General features: G+C 35.7%; 1 protein-coding gene across 1 annotated transcript in view; it reads right to left on the bottom strand.

Annotated features, from left to right (window-relative positions):
- Window positions 1–19,134, bottom strand: part of LOC105033093 (F-box protein SKIP16) — a 23,392-nt gene that overhangs the window by 3,752 nt on the left and 506 nt on the right. The window lies entirely within an intron of this gene.

The raw sequence follows: 19,134 nt of genomic DNA, 5'->3' as shown, positions 1-19,134 counted from the left end.
GATCAGACCGGGAGCTTCATGTGGATGATCTACAGAGGCCAGACATACTGTGTGGCTATATTGCGATGAACAGACCCTTCCGACGATGATCAGATTGTGACGATCAACTATCTGCACGAAGGTAATGTGTTCTGAACACATAACAGTAAAATATTTACTATAAAGTTTAAATTTTAAATTTAAATACATGCTATATATATCATATTTAGATCTTTATGTAGGATTAATAATGTTAGTTAATTAGATTAATTAATAATTTTTACTATAAAATTATAATTTTGAAAAAATTTTAAAATTATGATTTTATTAACCCGTCTGACTGATACTAAATTCACTACTAGGGACTCCTGTCTGAACACCATAGATAATGGTGTTATATTTTACATTTCCATAGGGTACTACTCCAAAAGACGACTCAAAGGGTTTATAATCTGACCCTATGGAATGATGACGTAAGAGACGCAAATGGGTGTTAATGTCATGTCTAAGATAAGTGTTATTTCATAGGGACAAAGAGACCAAGGTTTTTTCTACCTAGCTGATAGCAAAAGATGTGTCAGCCTTAAGACAACTTGTTGGAAAAGTTTCTGTGAGGACTTGTCAAGTCGACTGAGATTAGTGGAAAAACCAACACAAGTTGCTGAACCTGAACCGAATTTGATTAGATCAGATCGGAGCCCATTATTCCTGCACCCTTAAGGCGGTCTGATAGAGTACCACGTCAATCGACAGATTCTATGGTTTCTTGGTCCAGACGCAATCCTATCGAACTTGATGAAAACGATGAGGATCCGATCACCTACATGGATGCAATGCAGAGACCTGACTCTGAGAAATGGCTAAAGGCCATGAAATCTGAAATGGAGTCCATGAAGGTCAACGATGTGTGGACATTGGTTGACCCACCCGAAGGAGTAAAAATCCATAGGGTGTAAGTGGTCTTCAAGAGGAAGAGGGGCGCAGACGGAAAGGTGGAGACCTATAAAGCCCGTCTGGTTGCCAAAAATATCGTCAACGTTATGGTATAGACTATGACGAGATATTTTTCCTGTGACAATGCTCAAATTCATTTGAATTATGCTTGCGATAGCTGCCCATCTGGACTATGAAATCTGGCAGATGGATGTGAAGACAGCTTTCCTAAATGGAGAACTGGACTGAAGAGGTGTATATGATACAATCTGAAGGGTTCACATCCACAGATGAGTCAAGGTGTCACACAGAGCATTAGCTTAAGCACATCCCGGAGTTGGAACATACGTTTTGATAGGATGATCAAGACGTATGGCTTCGTTAAGAACGGAGAAGAGCCCTGTATTTATAAGTGGGCTAATTATCCAGTAGTGGTATTTTTGTATTGTATGTGGATGACATTCTCTTAATCAAAATGATGTCCCTGTATTACAGGAATAAAGATTTGACTGTCGTCACAGTTCTCCATGAAGGATCTGGGAGAAGCTTCCTACATCCTAGGATAAGGATCTATAGGGATAGATCTAAAAGGTTGCTTGGCTTATCCCATTCACATACATTGATATTATGCTGAAGAGGTTCAGCATGGAGAATTTCAAGAAAGGCTATCTACTAATAGGCCATGAATTTCTCTCTCGAAGAGGGATTATCCGACAATACCTCAAAGAGAGAGAGCGTATGGGTAAAATTTCATATGCTTCAGCAGTGGATCTATCATGTACGCATGACATGTACACGACCAGATGTGGCATACTCACTAGGGGAAGTGAGTAGATACCAATTGATCCAGGGGAGATCACTGAAAGGTTGTTAAAACCATCTGAAGTATTTAAGAAATACTAAGGACAGTGTCTTGTTTATGGTGAATCGGACTTGAGACTTATGGGTTTACAGACTTCAGTTTCCAGTCTGATCATGATGACAGCAGGAGTGTGTCGGGATTTATTTTTCTCTTAATGGTGGGGCTGTCTGCTGGAAGAGTTTCAACAGCACACTGTGGCTGATTCAGTTTGTGAGGTAGAGTATGTCGCTACATCAGATGCTGCCAAAGAAGCAGTGTGGTTGAAAAAATTTCTCACCAAGCTCGAAGTAGCACCCTCCCTTATTGGTCCAGTTCTGCTCTACTGTGACAGCTCTAGAGCCATTGCTCAGGCGAAGGAACCGAAGGCACACCAGCGGACGAAATATATTCTGCACCGCTACCATCTTATCCGAAAAATCATGGATAAGGTGATGTCGACCTTCAGAAGATCGATGGAAGGAGAACCTGGCCGACCCATTCACTAAAGCCATTACGGTGAAGGAGTTCGACGACTTCAAGTCGAAGATGGGTATTAGATACTGCACCGATTGGCTTTAGGCCAAGTGGAAGATTGTTGGGAATAGTGTCCCAAAGCCAATCATCAGTCTGTTGACGGTTGTGCTCTTTCTTGTATTAGTATATAAATTATAAATTAATAAAAGTTATTTTGATATTTTTCATCACAAATTATTTCATCTTCTAATGAACTCCTGTGTTGTGGTGAAGTCCTTAGGACTATTTAGACTCGACAAAGGAGGATTTGTCGTTTAGTCCTTAAACCTGTTCGCGATCAAATGATACATTGTTACCAAGGACAACAACGTTTATCAAGCATAGGTCATTGTATACCATATGGGTTGTTGTCCTCTTAACCAAGGAGTGTAGAGACACTGATATGGCATACAGGTGAGATGTAAGGGTACATCTGCACTGAACGTGACCGACTCTGGAGCTTTTTCTGCTGTCAAGATTTGTTCCGATGGGATATGGTATAACTGTCCCTCCGACCTGAGACTGCCATAGTGACTTGCAAGCAACTCACTGTACTTAGGCACTGACTAGCTGAATTTCTAATTCAGTGACGGAAGGCTGCTGGGTGTAGTCAAGTACTTGACTTGTCGGTGCGTGTGTCAAGATGGAATTGACCACTCCAGTTTAGGAGCTGTGTACAGTCGTATTTCAATTTAGCAAAATCTTGATCAGGGTAGTCCTAGTGAGGAGTCACAGGACTGTTTGAGTTGAGCACGATTCGGATGATCTGATCAGGGTTGACAGTTTAACCCTGAGTCGTCTTATACACAGGGATCAAAAGGGATGAATTATACAGTAACCATATTCGCATAGGTTCTGAATGTTGCGATTGTGACTATTCGATCTATCCGGATGTTGGGTACCATTGCTAGATGGTCACTTCGATTAGTACAGGAATTGGTTCCTGTGCTACCGGCTTAGGTTCGAACCTGCGGGGTCACACACATTTGAGGTTCCTATCTGATCTGATGACTGGTGAAGAGTCCCACTGGACTGGACTCTTCGACCAAGAGTCTTAATGCTCGAGGACTCTGAGCCCTACATGTCTGAGACTCTGTGATCGAGAATCAGGATTCTCTGATCATGAGTTTCACATATTTTGGGTACCGGGGTCAAGAGTCCCACTGGTTTGGGACTCTTCGATCAAAGTTTCATATCGATGGACTTTGATGCCCGATTGCCCATCGAATTTAGACTCAGTATTTATGAGAGATTTGATTAGTGATTTGATTATTAATTAACTCAATTTGATTTATTAATTATTTTTGGATCAAGTCCAATTGAATTGGATTCAGTTGGGTTTGACCCGATTAGGTTAAGAGTTGACCTAATCGCTAAGGTGGTTTGGTCCCTGATCTGATCAAGGGTTGGGCTTAGTCAATTTTGATTTGATTAGAATTTTATTGAGCCTAATTAAGCCTAATTATGTTAGGTTTAACTTAGTCTAATTGTGCCTAACCTATTTTAATAAAGTTGGTTTAATTAGATTGGTTTAAAATTTCAAACCACCTTTGACTTATCTCCCTGCACCACCTCACCCACCTGCGTCTATTTGAATTCATGAAAAATAAGTTCTCATGAATTTTCTCCCATGCAGAAGCCTTCCCACGTCCCTCCCTTGTGCACCATTTGAGTGGATAAAGATTGATTAGTTGGCCATTCAAATTCAAATGATGTTTGAATTTGAATGAGCAACTAATCTCATGCGCCACCTTATCCACTTGTGCGCCACTTGCTCTACACGAGAAAAAGTTTCTCATGTAAACTCTCCATGCATAAAGAACCCACGCCCCCTTCTTCTCACGCCAAGAGTGGATAAAGATTGGTTGGTTGGCATTTGAATTCAAATTTGATTTGAATTCAAGTGAGCAACCACCTAGCTTTATCTTCTCACGCGGTGAAAATGCTATAAAGATGCGATCTTGCACTGTTTTAAAAAGGAAAGAGAAGGTGGGGCATGTGCATGATTTTTTGAGAGAGAAAGGATGGTGTGAGAAAGGCCTTCTGTGTGAGAAAAGAAAAGCAAAGAAGAAAAAAAAAAAGAAAAGAAACAGAAAGGGCACAGGGTTTTTCTTAGAGTACCCTAGGGTTTCTGCCTAGGGTTCGGAAGTGAGAAGGTGAGCTATGAGTGTCGTGAGTCTACCAAACTTTAGGGAGAGCTTCATCAACCTCTCTACCATCTCAGATGATGATCCAGAGCATCCAAGAAATCAACAGACATCGATCGAAGTAGTTCGATCAACATCAGCTGTCGAAAGAATTCTGCAACAAACTAGCATTCGTGAGGAGCCGATCAGATCGAAAGCTTCGTGTGGATGATCCACGGAGGTCAAACATACTGTGTGGCTGTGTTGCAATGATCAGACCTTTTCGACGATGATCAGACTGCAGCGATCGACTACCTGCACAAAGGTAATGTGTTCTGAACACATAACAGTAAAACGTTTACTGTAGAGGTTTAAATTTTAAATTTAAATACATGCTATATATATCATATTTAGATCCTTGTGTAGGATTAATACATGTTAATTAATTAGATTAATTAATTATTTCTACTGTAAAATTATAATTTTGAAAAAGTTTTAAAATTATCATTTTACCCCTGCACTGAAATTCCCCACATCACACACACCCACCTCTTAACACCCTAAAAGATCAAATTCCATTTGATCTAAGCTGTTCAAAACCAAATCAAAGGTTGGAAGGGTGTGGAGATAAAGTTCATGCGGCAAGAAAGAAATCTCCACTCCTTATTAGCGCACGACCAGATTTCAAAAAATTTTTATCACATAAAAATATGTCCTTAAAAGCCTCAATCAGATAATTTTTATTCTATTTTGAATTATATTTAAATAAAAAAAATTTGGATGAGAGAGAGTCCCAGATAAGGTGGGAAGCCAACTATTGGTGCCCCCTCTCCTTCACGCATATGAAAACAAAAGTGGTGAGAAAAACTATCACCCCACTTCTTTTTTGGCATAATTTTTGGAGAGAGAGTCCTAAGAGACCAAGACTCTCTGAATCAAGATTCATCTAATTCAAATAGGGCCTCAATCGGGTTCAAATCGAGTCCGAAACGAGTCGAATTCGAAAAGGCTATCAAGCCTGATCCAATCAAGCCTGAAATCTAAATCTGATTTGGATAATTGAACCCAATTAATATTAAATTAAATTAAATTTTATTTAAATTAATTAAAATTTAATTTATAATTTAATTAATCTAAAAAAATTATAATATTTATAATTAAGTCCCTGCATTAACAGTTAGCAGCTGCCAAAATTATAATACTTACAAATTAGCAGTTTCTAAAATTCAAACTACCAATCTGATTGATAATTCGAATATGATCGAAGCCATTGATCAGGTCATGCTCCTTTTATGCATGACCCTTCAAGTTTTATTTTGTCTGGTAGTGAGACATACCGTGATCTCCATCACAGTATCATCGAAATTCTTTTCAATGGGTTAGAACAATTCCAATTCATCTCAATAAAGATTGTTGATCTGAAAATGATCTTAGTAAGTTCTTACGATCCACCAGTGATGTCTAACAATATGTAGTGGCAACTCAGTAGAATAGAAAAATAAACTCCTAGGTGCAGTTATCATGTAATACATTCCCTCTATCATGAATTCTGATTTGACTGAGATCATAGAGAACTCGTCAAATTCCGTTGTCAGTCATATACTAGATTGGCTCGACTCGAGTTTATTTGTGAATCTCGTAAAAATTATTTTTCAGTATTCACACTTACTCTAGTCAGAGATTTTCTGAACTCAGTCTTACGAATCGCATAGGACTTCTCCTTTTCTACCAAGATCGATAGATTCCATCTAGATGCATCCTACTCCAAACAGCCAATCTGAACCTACATAGCCAACATATATAGCAAGGATCCATATGGCTAGGGACTAAAGGAACGTGCAGTCAAACTATGTAGCCTCACTGTGAATAGCCAACACATCGTAGGTCAAAGGATCAGTCACACCACTACAGCATCAAGAAAATCACTGACGAGTAAGTAGACATCTAAGTAGTTTCTCGTATTGATCACGCTCAGTGCAAGTTGTTCTCTAACAACTACCTACACTCTCATCCTAGTGTCTCTACACTGTAGACTCGAGAGTCATCTGTCCCAAAAAAAGGTGATCCATGCACCGATCTCGAATGGATTGATCACTGTCCTCCGTGACGATCCTTCGATCGAGAGTATTTAGAAATTAACCACTAATGATGTATGTCTCAAATTCTCAACACCTTGAGAATATACAAAATCATCTTTGTTAATTTTTAAGATAAATCATAGACACATAAGATATGATTGGTTATAAAAACTGCCCGATAAGTACAAAATATGTTCTAAAAAAAAGTATGTGTCAGTCAAGATTGGCTTCTAGGGCACATATCCAACAAACTCCCATTTGCACTAAAGCCAATATGCCATATACCTGAGCCCTATCTTCTGAAGATAGGCTTCGGTGTTTAGCTGGCCAAGTGACTTGGGCCTACCACTATTATGTGGAGTCTACTCTCTGTACCTCCATGTATTTGTACTTAAGGTAATCACATATATCTCTGCTCTACATGCATGGACTTCTGGTGAGATCTTGGCTCCTTAGCAAGGGCTGTGGACCATTATCTTGGCAGTACAATATCATAGCATTTAATGATATGATATCTAGTTCTACAACTATCATAAGAACTAGAACACATCCTGTACATCTATAGCATATTCAGCTTTCATTGGTCGGTTGTTTGAAACTTTGTCAATAAATCAAACCAACATAACTCAAGAATACATGCTGATGTAGATATTCTACCATCAGCATCAGTGTATCCTTCCACTCTTAGCTCTAACCCTTCTTCAAAGATGAGGAATAATCTTCTTCAAAGATGGAGAATAATCCCTTAGTGCTTCTTAAGTACTCAAGAATATTTTTCACAACCATCCAATGCTCCTAGCCTGGATTCGATTAATATCTGCTCATGACTTTCACAGTAAGATATACCAAGTTGAGTATATAGCATGGCATACACCTATGCCTAAGAGGATAACGGATCGCTCTTGAAGGTTTCAATGCTGAACCCTTTTAGCTCCTTTTCTATGTACTTGTCTGTGAAAATCAAACATCCTTTTAAGATCTATCTTTATAGATCTTTTATTTTTAAAATATTTGACCTAGATCTTTGAAAAAAAAATTCTATATGTAACCATATCATAACTGATGTCAGCATGGGACCCTCCCACTGATCTTTCATATAACTACATGATTCCTCATGTCACGTCATTATAGATTTTGAGATCATCCTTATGTTCTCAATCTCCTTCGAGAAATATTTTTTCTAAATCCTTTGTAAGAATACCAAATACCTTTCTAAAGGATGGGAGTTCTTACTAGATCTACAAGGTGAAGGAAGTACTACATACACTGGCTCATCTTAAATAGGTTGTACAGGTCCTGTGACTCATTGTTCTTTAGAGATTTTTTTTTGAGTTTATCCTCCCACTATTTCTAAGAAAACAATATGATTGCTCACAATCACATTGTGAACCACCGGGAAGAGAAAGTGATATCTCAAACATATTTTGAGATACCTTATAAATGAGCTCTTCACAGGTCTTTCCTCTAACTTGTCCACCATTTCATATCTCATATGGTGTGGTGAAATCAACTTTAGAGAAAATTTAATTTAAATTTTAAAAATTAAATCTTATTCATAAAAAAATAATAATTGAACTAGTGATATTCATGATGGACTAGATCATATCTCATATAGTGCTATCTCTCCTCACAGATACACCATTGAGCTGACGTGTACAAAGAGAATTCCATCATGAAACTATATCATTCTCTTTAGATAATCGATAAATTTTTTGTTTGGTATTGCATCCTCGATCTGATCGAAGTACCTTTAAAAATTTTTTGATTTATTTTTTCTACTTCATATATGAATTCTTTGAATCTTTCAAAGTCTTTCAGATTTGTATGTCACATACATATACCTATATCATGATTACTCATCAGTAAAAATAATGAAGTAGTGATAACCTTCTAGTCTGGCTCATCAAATAGGCCATACACATCGTATGTGTATTAGGATAAGTATTTCAGTGGTCCTATCCCTTTGACCCATAAAGGACAGTTTAGTTATTAATCCACAAAAAGATGATTCATAGACTAGATATGACTTAATAGTCAATGAGCTCAAAAGGCTCATTTTTTTCAGTCGGTAAATTATTTCTTCTCATACATGATCTAGCCAAAAGAACCATTTGTGTACTTTAGGTTATTTGGTTCTGGATCTCTCAAAACCAATGGCATTCACTATTTGCTCAAATAATTTTTCACAAATGCATCACCATACAAATGATGAAATTAAATCTAAACAGTAATCATCGAGATTAGGTGCCCACGGTCTCAGTGCAACTTTTGCATCATTGCTGACTCAAAAGAGTTACTTCACCTTCCCTCAGTCCTCTTCCTTCTTTAGACCTTATATTAAAGTGCGTAATATGCACTAGAGTCTAATAAAAAAAAATTGTAGGATCAATTTTGAGTAATTCAACATATCATCCAAAGGCATATAAATATTTCTTTAGGTTCTTCAGGTATGTACCTTTGAATTTTTCAAGATCTTTAGTTACCAGTATATCGATCAATTCAGTTAAGGTGCTATAATATTTATTTATATAATAGTTTCATAAACTATCTGTATGAATCAAAAATTGTATGATTAAATTCGTTAACAATTTTTTATGTATGGTCATGTCGAGCTTTTCAAGCTCTTCAATGTCCTTAATCATCGATCATGGACAAACTGTCCATCATGCATCTCATGCACTATGCGACTCTGATCATCTCACAACTATTACAGATGAATCAGCATGTCATTGACAGTCTACATATCCTTATGTATATAATGAATTTCATCAACTATGAAGTCCAATTTATAGCACCTAACCTAATTGCCAATGTCCAACCATTTGTCAAGTATAGCTCATTGACTATGGATTAGATGAGGTGATGACATTGGGTTAACCTGATCAAGAACCATGATTTAATTTTCAAAAGCAAAGAACTATTCTTAGATTTTTGAGTCAGAATATGTAATTAATTTTGATTAAGTGGTTAATATCTGAGATTCGAGCCAGAGTGTTGGAAGTTGAAAGAATTGACCATAGATAGTAAAGATTTAATTAGATGATTGTACTTGTAATAGTTTATTCTAGAAACTTTAAAAATAAATAAAAAGCTTCCACTAATTTTTTGAATCTCTCACACTCTTCGAATGGAGAAATGAAAACTCTAACGCGATAATAGGTTCTAGTGGATGCGACGGTCCCATTGATATATGGTACCTCACCTAACAGTTATTGGTGATACATATACTAATGTGTGGGCAACTCTTTGTCCAGATGTTTCTCCAAGCATGTTGCAGTGACTTGATCTCTAAGTCGTGTGACCTCACCTAATAGTTATTGGCACATTCCTTAGTTAAGTCTGACCCATCGTTCACCAGTGAGTGCAAAGCCATCATTGGGTCCCTTATCTAACAGTTATTGGGTCCAACTCCATCTTTATCCCAGGACATCTAATGTCAATAGAGTGGTTGTGCCTTTCCGATGCAACCGAACTACTGTAATCAGCTAAGAATGATCAATGCCAGAAAAGATACCTGCATCTCTACAACGGTGGAAGACCAGTTGACTTAATATTTAGTAAAGAGATATAGGTTCAGGTCTCTTTTAATTAGTCACATACATCTAATGTAATGACTAATATGATTTGGATCAGCACATTTCATGTCTGACCAACCTAATCGGTATGGGTGAACTCGGGTCAATAAGTAACCTAATACAAAACATAATCTTCCAAGATGGCTAGATAAGTAAAGATGAGTGGGGGTCCCCCCGTTGCTTTCCTTAGATACCAACGAATTGGTTAGATCAGACAATGAAACCAATTAAATAGCTACCATCTAATACTTGCCTTAAATACTAAATTGGTTGATTAGAATTAATTAGATTAACCTATAGACTCGGGCTCGAACCGCTGAGCCAAATTCGATCTTGACTTAATCAATGTACATCACATGTGAATCAATTTGACCAATTACAACAAAATTTAATTTTGAGCCCCTTTGACCTAATTCCAATATACTCTTGATTAGGTTCGATCAACTACTCAATCGAAAAGGATTCTAACTTGCTCTAATCAATGACCCTAATTGTAGTTTAGTCTCTAAACCTAATTTGTTCAACCCATACCCGAAATCCATGTTTTATGCATTGAAATTTAGATCTTAAATTTATAATTTCAGATCTTATAATTTTAAATCTTAATTCTCAATTAAGTGTATTATGTACATAAATTTATGTTTAGATCTCGAAATATTTTCTAATCTAAACCATTTATATTGTATCTCATACAATATCGCTGTTTGTAGAAACAAGTCGATTCACCCTGATATATGAATCGACTTGTCACAGTGAGTCGGCACACACTGAGACAAATATAAACCTATAGACTTAGCCTGCATAATTGAGTCAGCTCATCTGTAAATGACCTAACCTACCAGGGTCTTGAGTTGACTCCAAGAAAAATGAGTCAACTCACCTTAACAACTCGAGTCAACCCAATCAAGAATTGAGTTCATTCCACAGGTATACCAGTCACAGTTTCATGCTCTCATGCAAATAAAGCCTAAGATTTTGGATCTAGAATTTTGCAGAAATTAAGTTTTAGATTGTGTATCAAAATAATATATCACACATAATATTAATCGATCTAAAACACATAAAAATATATGCATAATCTGATTTAAATCTAACATATGTATCATATACATTTTTTTGTTCACTGTTCATCTTCATAGAAAACATCACAGTCGGCACTCCTACACATCATAAGAGAGAATCCATCGAATGGGCAAGAGAGGAACTTTGATCCCTTCATCATCTTATGACCGGACGGCCATGGTGACTATCCCAATTCGATTACTCAGCTACTAAAAATTTAATCTAACATATCATATATGTAATCAATTAAAAATCAGATCAAAATATCTTTCATATGTCAAATATATAAACTATAATTTTAAATTTACGCATATAAGAAAAAATTCAGCAAACATACTAGATCCAAATTACACCCTAATTAAAATTTTCAGATCTAAAACCAATTTCAAATCTGAATAACTTTTGATTTATTTCAGATATGAGATGATTTTAGATCTAAAATAATTCTGTAATCATATTACAGTATGCACAAAAGTTAGATCTAACTTTAATCAATGTTCTACATCATTCTAGGACAACCATTCAGTATAACAAGGGTTATGCCAGAGCAACCTTATTTCATAATAATGTGATCATCTAACTAACCTTTAGATTTAATTTTTATAAATCAGATATCAAATCTGAGGGAGTTTCATGTTCGTATCAGAACCTGTACTCTGATACCACTGTTAGAAAATTGTTACGATTTCATACATGTAGTTTAAAACTTTTTCTAAACATGACGCAGCGGAAGTAAATAAATTAAAATAATTTTAATTCAAACATGTATCAGATCTGATTTAAAAATCATAGTAAAAATTTTGATACGAACATGTAACCATAATCTAAAATCTAAAATAAAAAAATAAATAATTAAAAAAATCAAACGGAGATCAGATCTCCATACCTCGAATTTTACGGATGTCTTGGATTTTGATCGTAGCCGCGCATGCGTCCGACTTCTACTAGTATCCATATGGAGCCACTTGATCAGAGCATCGAGATCATCAGTGTGCTAGCACCTTACATATCTCGCTTCTCAACTTTGGATCTAGATCTCTTCTTTTAGATCTTGAAGAAGAAGATTGTTGTGCGAACTCTTTCACGTAGATCCATCGAAATCTGAACCAGATCACCATGAAGAGAAGAAGAACCCTTCTTCTTCTCTTCTTCTCTCTCTTTTCTCTTCTTAGATTTGATCTCTATCAGATCTGGGCATTGGAAAGTAAGGGAGAAAGGGAAGGAGGCGTTTGGGAGGAGAGAATGATGTAAGAAAGAAGTCCATCTACTATTACACGCACCCTCTCTCCCTCTGCTTATTTTTGTCGCACCAACTTATCATATCTCATGCACACCCACCTATTAACACCCTAAAAGATCAAATTTTGTTTGGTCTAATCTGTTCAAAACCAAATCAAAGGTCGGAAGGATGTTGAGATAAAGTTCATGCGGCGAGAAAGAAATCTCCACTCCTTATTAGTGCACGTCCAGATTTCAAGAATTTTTTTTATCGCACAAAAATATATCCTTAAAAGCCTTAATTAGATAATTTTTATCCTATTTTGAATCATATTCAAATAGAAAAAAAGCATGCATGAGAGAGAGTCCCAGATAAGGTGGGGTGCCAACTATTGGCGCCCCCTCTCCTTCACACACGTGATAACAAAAGTGGTGAGAAAAACCATCACCCCACTTCTTTCTTAGCAAGATTTTTAGAGAGAGAGTCTTAGGGGATCAAGACTCTCCAAATCAAGGTTCATCTGGTTCAAATAGGATCTCAATCGGGTTCAAATCAAGTTCGAAACGAGCCGAATTCGAAAAGGCTGTCAAGCCTGATCTAATCAAGCCTGAAATCTAAATCTAATTTAGATAATTAAACTTAATTAATATTAAATTAAATTAAGTATAATTAAATTAAATTTGATTTAAATTAATTAAAATTTCATTTATAATTTAATCAGCATAAAAAAATTATAATATTTGTAATTAAGTCCCTGCGCTAACGGTTAGCAGCTACCAAAATTGTAATGCTTACAAATTAGCAGTTTCTAAAATTCAAACTATCAATCTGATTGATAATTCGAATATGATCTAAGCCATTGATCAAGTCATGCTCTTTTTGTATGTGACCCCTCAGATTTTATTCTGTCTGATAGTGAGATATATCATGATCTCCATCATAGTATCATCGAAACTCTTTTCAATGGACTAGAATAATTCCAACTCACCTCAACAAAGATCGTTAATTCAAAAATGATCTTAGTGAGTTCTCATGATCCACCAGTAACATCTATCAACATGTAGTGATAATCCAGCAAAATAAAAAAATGAACCTCTAGGTGCAGTTATCGTATTATACAATTTCTCTATCGTGAGTCCCGACTTGACAGAGGTCATGGAGAACTCGTCAAATTCCATCGTCAGTTATATGCTAGATTGACTTGACTCTAGTTCATTTATGAATTTCATAAAAAATTTTTTTCAGTATTCACACTTACTCTGGCTAAAGATTTCTAAACTCAATCTTACGAATCACATAGGACTTCTCCTTTTCTACCAAGATTGATAGATTCCATCTAGATGCATCCTACTCCAAACAGCGAACTTGAACCTATATATAGCCAACATACACAGCAAGGATCCATATGGCTAGGGATCAAAAAAATATATAGTCAAACTATATAGCCTCACTGCGAATAGCCAACACACCACAGGTCGAAGGATCAGTCACACCACTATAGCATCGAGAAAATCACTGACGAGTGAGTAGACATCCAAGTAGTTTTTCATGTTGGTCACGCTTAGTATAAGTTATTCTCTAATAACCATCTGCACTCTCACCCCAATGTCTCTATACCGCAGACTCAAGACTCATCTGCCCCAAAAGGAGGTGATCCATGCATCGATCTTGAATGGATTGATTATTATTCTCCATGATGATCCTTCGATCGAAAGTATTTAAAAATTAATCACTAATGATATATATCTCAATATCATAAGAATATACAAAATCATCTTTGTTAATTTTTAGGATAAATTATGGACACATAAGACATGCTTGGTTATAAAGATTGCCCAACAAGTACAAAATATGCTCCAGAGAAAAGTATGTGTCAGCCAAGATTGATTTTTAGGGTACACATCCAATATTAGATTTATTATAAGAATAGGATGTACACTTAGATGGGATCTATCGATCTTGATAGTTAAAAAAATAGTCCTATATAATTTATGAGACTGAGTTATGAAGATTATGGCCATGGAGTGTGAATAATGAAAAAGATTTCTATAAGATTTCACAGAGAGAACTCGAGTCAAATAAATCTTATATATGATAGATGATGAGATTTGATGAATTTTTTATAACCTCCATCTTGTCAGAACTCACGATAGAAGAACTATATCATACGGTAATTATACCTAGAGATTCATTCCCTTCCATTCTGCTAGGCTACCACTACATACTACTAGACATTATTGATGGATTGTGGAGACTCATAAGGACCATCTTGAGATCGATGATCTTGATTGGAGAGAGTTAGAATTATTTCAATCCATTGAAAAGGATTTCAATGATACTATTAATGGAGATCACAGTATATCTTATTACCAAACAGAATAGAACCTATGGAGTCACACACAATAGAAATTTTGACTTGATCAAATAAATGATTCATATTTTTGAATTGTAGCTAGATGTAATTATCAATATGATTAATAATTAGACTGATTTACAAGAGAGGATCGTGTGGCTGATCATATGACTGATCAACGATTAAGAATCGTTCCAAGATATAATCATCCAATTCAATTGATGATTAACCTTGTGCAAAAGTTATAATAAATTAGTTTACTAATAGTTAATAAATTTATAAGAAGATTGATTAGTAATTAGATTACTAATTAGCTCAATTTGATTGAGCATTAAGATTTGATCAAGACTAATTGAATTAGATTCAATTAGGTTTGACTTGATTAGGTTATAAGATAGACCTAATCACTAAAAGTATTCAATTCTTGATTTGATCGAAACCTGAACTCGATTAATTTTTAATTTGATTAAAATTTAATTGAGATAATTTGTTATCTAATTAGACTAGGTTCAATGGTTTAAATGGATCTAACCTAATTTAGTTTGGTTGAGAACCTAATTGGATAAATTCAAGTTCAAATAAATTTGAACCCTTGCTTATGTGCCACCTCATTTTTGTGCCATCTTTTTCTTCACACAAGAAGTGTCTCTATGTAAATTTTTCTCATGCCTAGAAGTGCTTTGACGCCCATTCTCTAGTCCCCAAAGGATTAGGATAAGTTTGTTCCATCATTCAAATTCAAATGGTTTGAATTTGACTTGAAACAATCTTGCTCTTATCCTTATCCTTTGCTTGTCACCTACACCCTTTGGAAGGATGAATTTGGTGTGACAAATTGAGAAGGGAATGGTGAGAGAAATGTCTCACACCTTAGCCCTTCTGATGCCCTGATTGGGTAAGGATCAAGTGTGTTGAGTTTTGAATTCAAATTGGTTTGAATTCGAACTAGATCAAACCACTTAATCCTTATCCTATCTCTTCTCCATGCCATATTTAATTTCTCTCCTTTTTGTGTGACAAAAAGAAGGAATTTGATTATAGAAATCAGTTTCTGAGAGGGGGGGGGGTGTGAAACAGAGAGGGGGTGGGCTTCTGTGTGTGAGAAACAGAGGAAGAGTTCTTCCTCCTTGGGCGTGAGTTTCAGAGTGGGTTCTCGAGTTTCAGCTCTGATTTTTTATGAGAAGAAATACAAGAGTTTCTTATTCCAAATTTTCCACACCACCACCTTCTCATGTAGCTTCATCCCCTGATCTGAAAGAGTCCTGGTGATCCAAAGGAAGGAGCTCAAATCATCCATCCAGTGCCTTTTTGCATGAGCTAGCACTTCTGGGAAGGACGATCGATCAGGGCTTCGAGTGGACATTCTATAGAGGTCGGACGTACTGTGCAGCTACTCAACATCAAAAAAAATATCGTACCATATTTATCAGTTGCAGAGATCAGCAATCCGTATAAAGATAATAAGTTCTGAACTCATCTGATTAGACCAAATGGTTAGATCTGATCTAGAGCATCGATATGATCGATGCAGATTCTTCTCTATATCAGATTTTTATTATATATAAATTTATATCATAGATCCCTAGTAGGTAGTTTAGATCTAATCTAAAGTATACGTAGAAGATTAAAATATTTAATCTAGCCTATTCCATAAACTTTTTTTAAAAAATACATGCTTTGAACTGTCGATTTTTCTTCAAATGGTATCAAATCTTCATTGCTTATGACATGAATTATATGCATATAATCTAATTTTAATCTGATTTTAATTATTCAGATTAGATCTAAATAATTAATATTAAATCTGAGTAGGATAGTAATCAAATTGGATAGATCGTCATAGCTATCTGGTCATAGAAGAAAGTAAGATTTTATGACCCTTTCCTCCTATTGATGGAGTTCTTCTATGGCATGTAGAGGTGCTACGTGGTTATTTTTTATAAAGATGAATATTGAAAAGAGCTAAAAAAAAAATTTATTTTAGATCTGATATATTATATGTTAAATCTGAAATTAAAGTTTATTTGATTGAGTGACAATCTGTAAAAATATTTTATAAAATTTGAAACTATTTTTAAATACTGAATCCCAACCTATGTCAGTCCAAAACTTAATTAAGAATTAAGTGATCTAGATTTGAGAATGAAAGATCTAAAGCCTAATTTTTATAAATCATAGGTTTATGGGTTAGCTCGAGTCAGGTCCATTTAACTGGGTTAGACCTAGGATTAGAAATCATTGATAATGGACTATATTAGTAATTAATCAAATCTAATTAATGATTAATTCTGATTGGATCGATTCTTCTCTTGATCCATTCTCAATAGTTATAGTTGGTTAGAGTCCATATCTTTGATTAGACTAAGATAGATCTTGATCGTAGCTCAGTGATCGAACTCAAGTCTATAAGTTGATCGAATTAAAATTGACTAATCAGTCAGTGTCTCAAGTAAGTATGGTAATCTTGATCGGTGGTCATTAATTGGAAGCTACTCGCATAGATTAAGTTTATGATGAGTTAATAGCGTATCCCTCTCACCAATCTTATTTATCTGATCAACATGGTAAATCATATTTTGATCAAATCACTTAATGATTAGGATTGACCCATGCTAGCTAGCAAATCAGTATGACTGATTTAGGTGCCCCTAGTTCAACTTATCTGTAATCCTCTTCATTACTTGATAAAATTAGTGGAAGGATTTATGACCAGTCGGCTGGACTAGCTTACATCTAGTCTTTTTTGATCTGACTTGGTGAAGTCAGTGAGAGGATTAAAATCAGTTGATCAGTCTTTTTTATTCTTTCAATACATTTAACTAAATCTTCTAACATTATTAGGTCCCTAAAAATGAAATAATTATGGTGATAACTAGATCATAGTCTCCCATTAAGTTGAATGATAATGAGTCTAATAGTTTAGATAATCATTGGAGGTGCCACATACCTGGTGCTCATCTGGTTGTCAAAATTATCATTCAAAAAATATTGATTTAGATATATCTTTCTAATGATGGTCAGGTTGGTCAAGTCACACTCGAACCTGATCATTTATTTATTAGATGCACTGAGTTCTGACATGTTAATGGTTGGACCTAATCAAGACTTTCAGTGGAGGTACCACATGTCTGTTGAAGAGGTGTCTAGGGCAAAATTAACTATTAGATATTATTTGATAAAATAATTGATTAAAAATCTATTTATGGGTGCATAGAGGTTGGCCGAGCCACACTCGGGCCATGTGCAGCCTATGAGGATTCTAGCACCCGTTAAGGAATTAGTATAATTTCTCGAATTGAAAGTAGAGGCTACCAATTTGAATAAAATAGTGGGAGAACCTTTAGACTAAAATTTATATCTTTAGGCTTAATCAATTCATATACTAATTAGGTTTTTGATTTTCTTTTTTGTAGTTATGGCCACTACATTGTCGCTCTGATCACTAATAGATAGTGATAAGTTGATGGTATCCAATTTCAATAGTTGGTATCGAAAGCTCAAAATAGTTCTGAAGCATGAATGGATCTTGTACGTGCTGACAGATCTGACACCCGAGGAGCTAGCTCCGAATCTCTACGGTACGATCCGAGACACTTATCAGAAGTGGCTCAATGATCGAACTACGATGCGTTGCATAATGTTGGTGGCTATGAATGATGAGTTCAGTCACAGATTCGAAAATGCTCAGCCTCAGGACATGCTTCAAATGTTGAACAAGTTTTTTGGCACACCCAACGATGTTGAGAGGCATAAGATAAGTTGTGCCATTTTTAATGCTCGAATGAGAGAAGAGCATCAGTCACTGATCATGTACTGCATATGATCGAGATGATTGAGCATCTGAGCAAGCTCGATTTTCTTCTGCATGAGTAGTTGGAGAATGATGCAATCTTAAACTCTCTACCTAAATTCTATCTCCTTTTTTTTACTCATTATAGAATGATAAAATCCGCAGTCAACTACCATGGTTTGCTGGGTTGCTGTAGAACTTTGAGAAGGATCACCAGCTTCATAAAGAGTTGGTGAATATGGTGGGAGGGTCTTCTTCTGGATGTTGATCCTTTAAGAAAGAGAAGAAGAACAAGAAGAGTAAAAAGAAGGTGCAAAATACTGAGGCATCTAAGCCCAGTCAAACCAAAAAACCTAAGTCTGATCACAGTCAGGTGGAATACTTCTACTGTAAGAAGTAGGGGCACTAGAAGAGGAACTATCCTCAGTACATTGCCTCACTGAATTTGAACAGATCAAGAAAAAAGCTATTGCTGGACAAGGTAATTATATGATAACACTTTATAATTTTTTTATTTATGATTTTACTATGTCGATATTAGATACCAGAAGTTCTTTTAATATTTATAATTTATTGCAGGTCTGCAGGTCAGTAGGAGATTTGAAGAAGATGAAAGATTTTTTAATATTAGAGATGGAAGATCAATTCTAGTTCTAGCATTACGG

This window comes from Elaeis guineensis, chromosome 11, assembly GCF_000442705.2.
Source record: "Elaeis guineensis isolate ETL-2024a chromosome 11, EG11, whole genome shotgun sequence".
Classification (NCBI taxonomy): domain Eukaryota; kingdom Viridiplantae; phylum Streptophyta; class Magnoliopsida; order Arecales; family Arecaceae; genus Elaeis; species Elaeis guineensis.
This window is presented reverse-complemented; position numbering and strand designations above follow the sequence as displayed.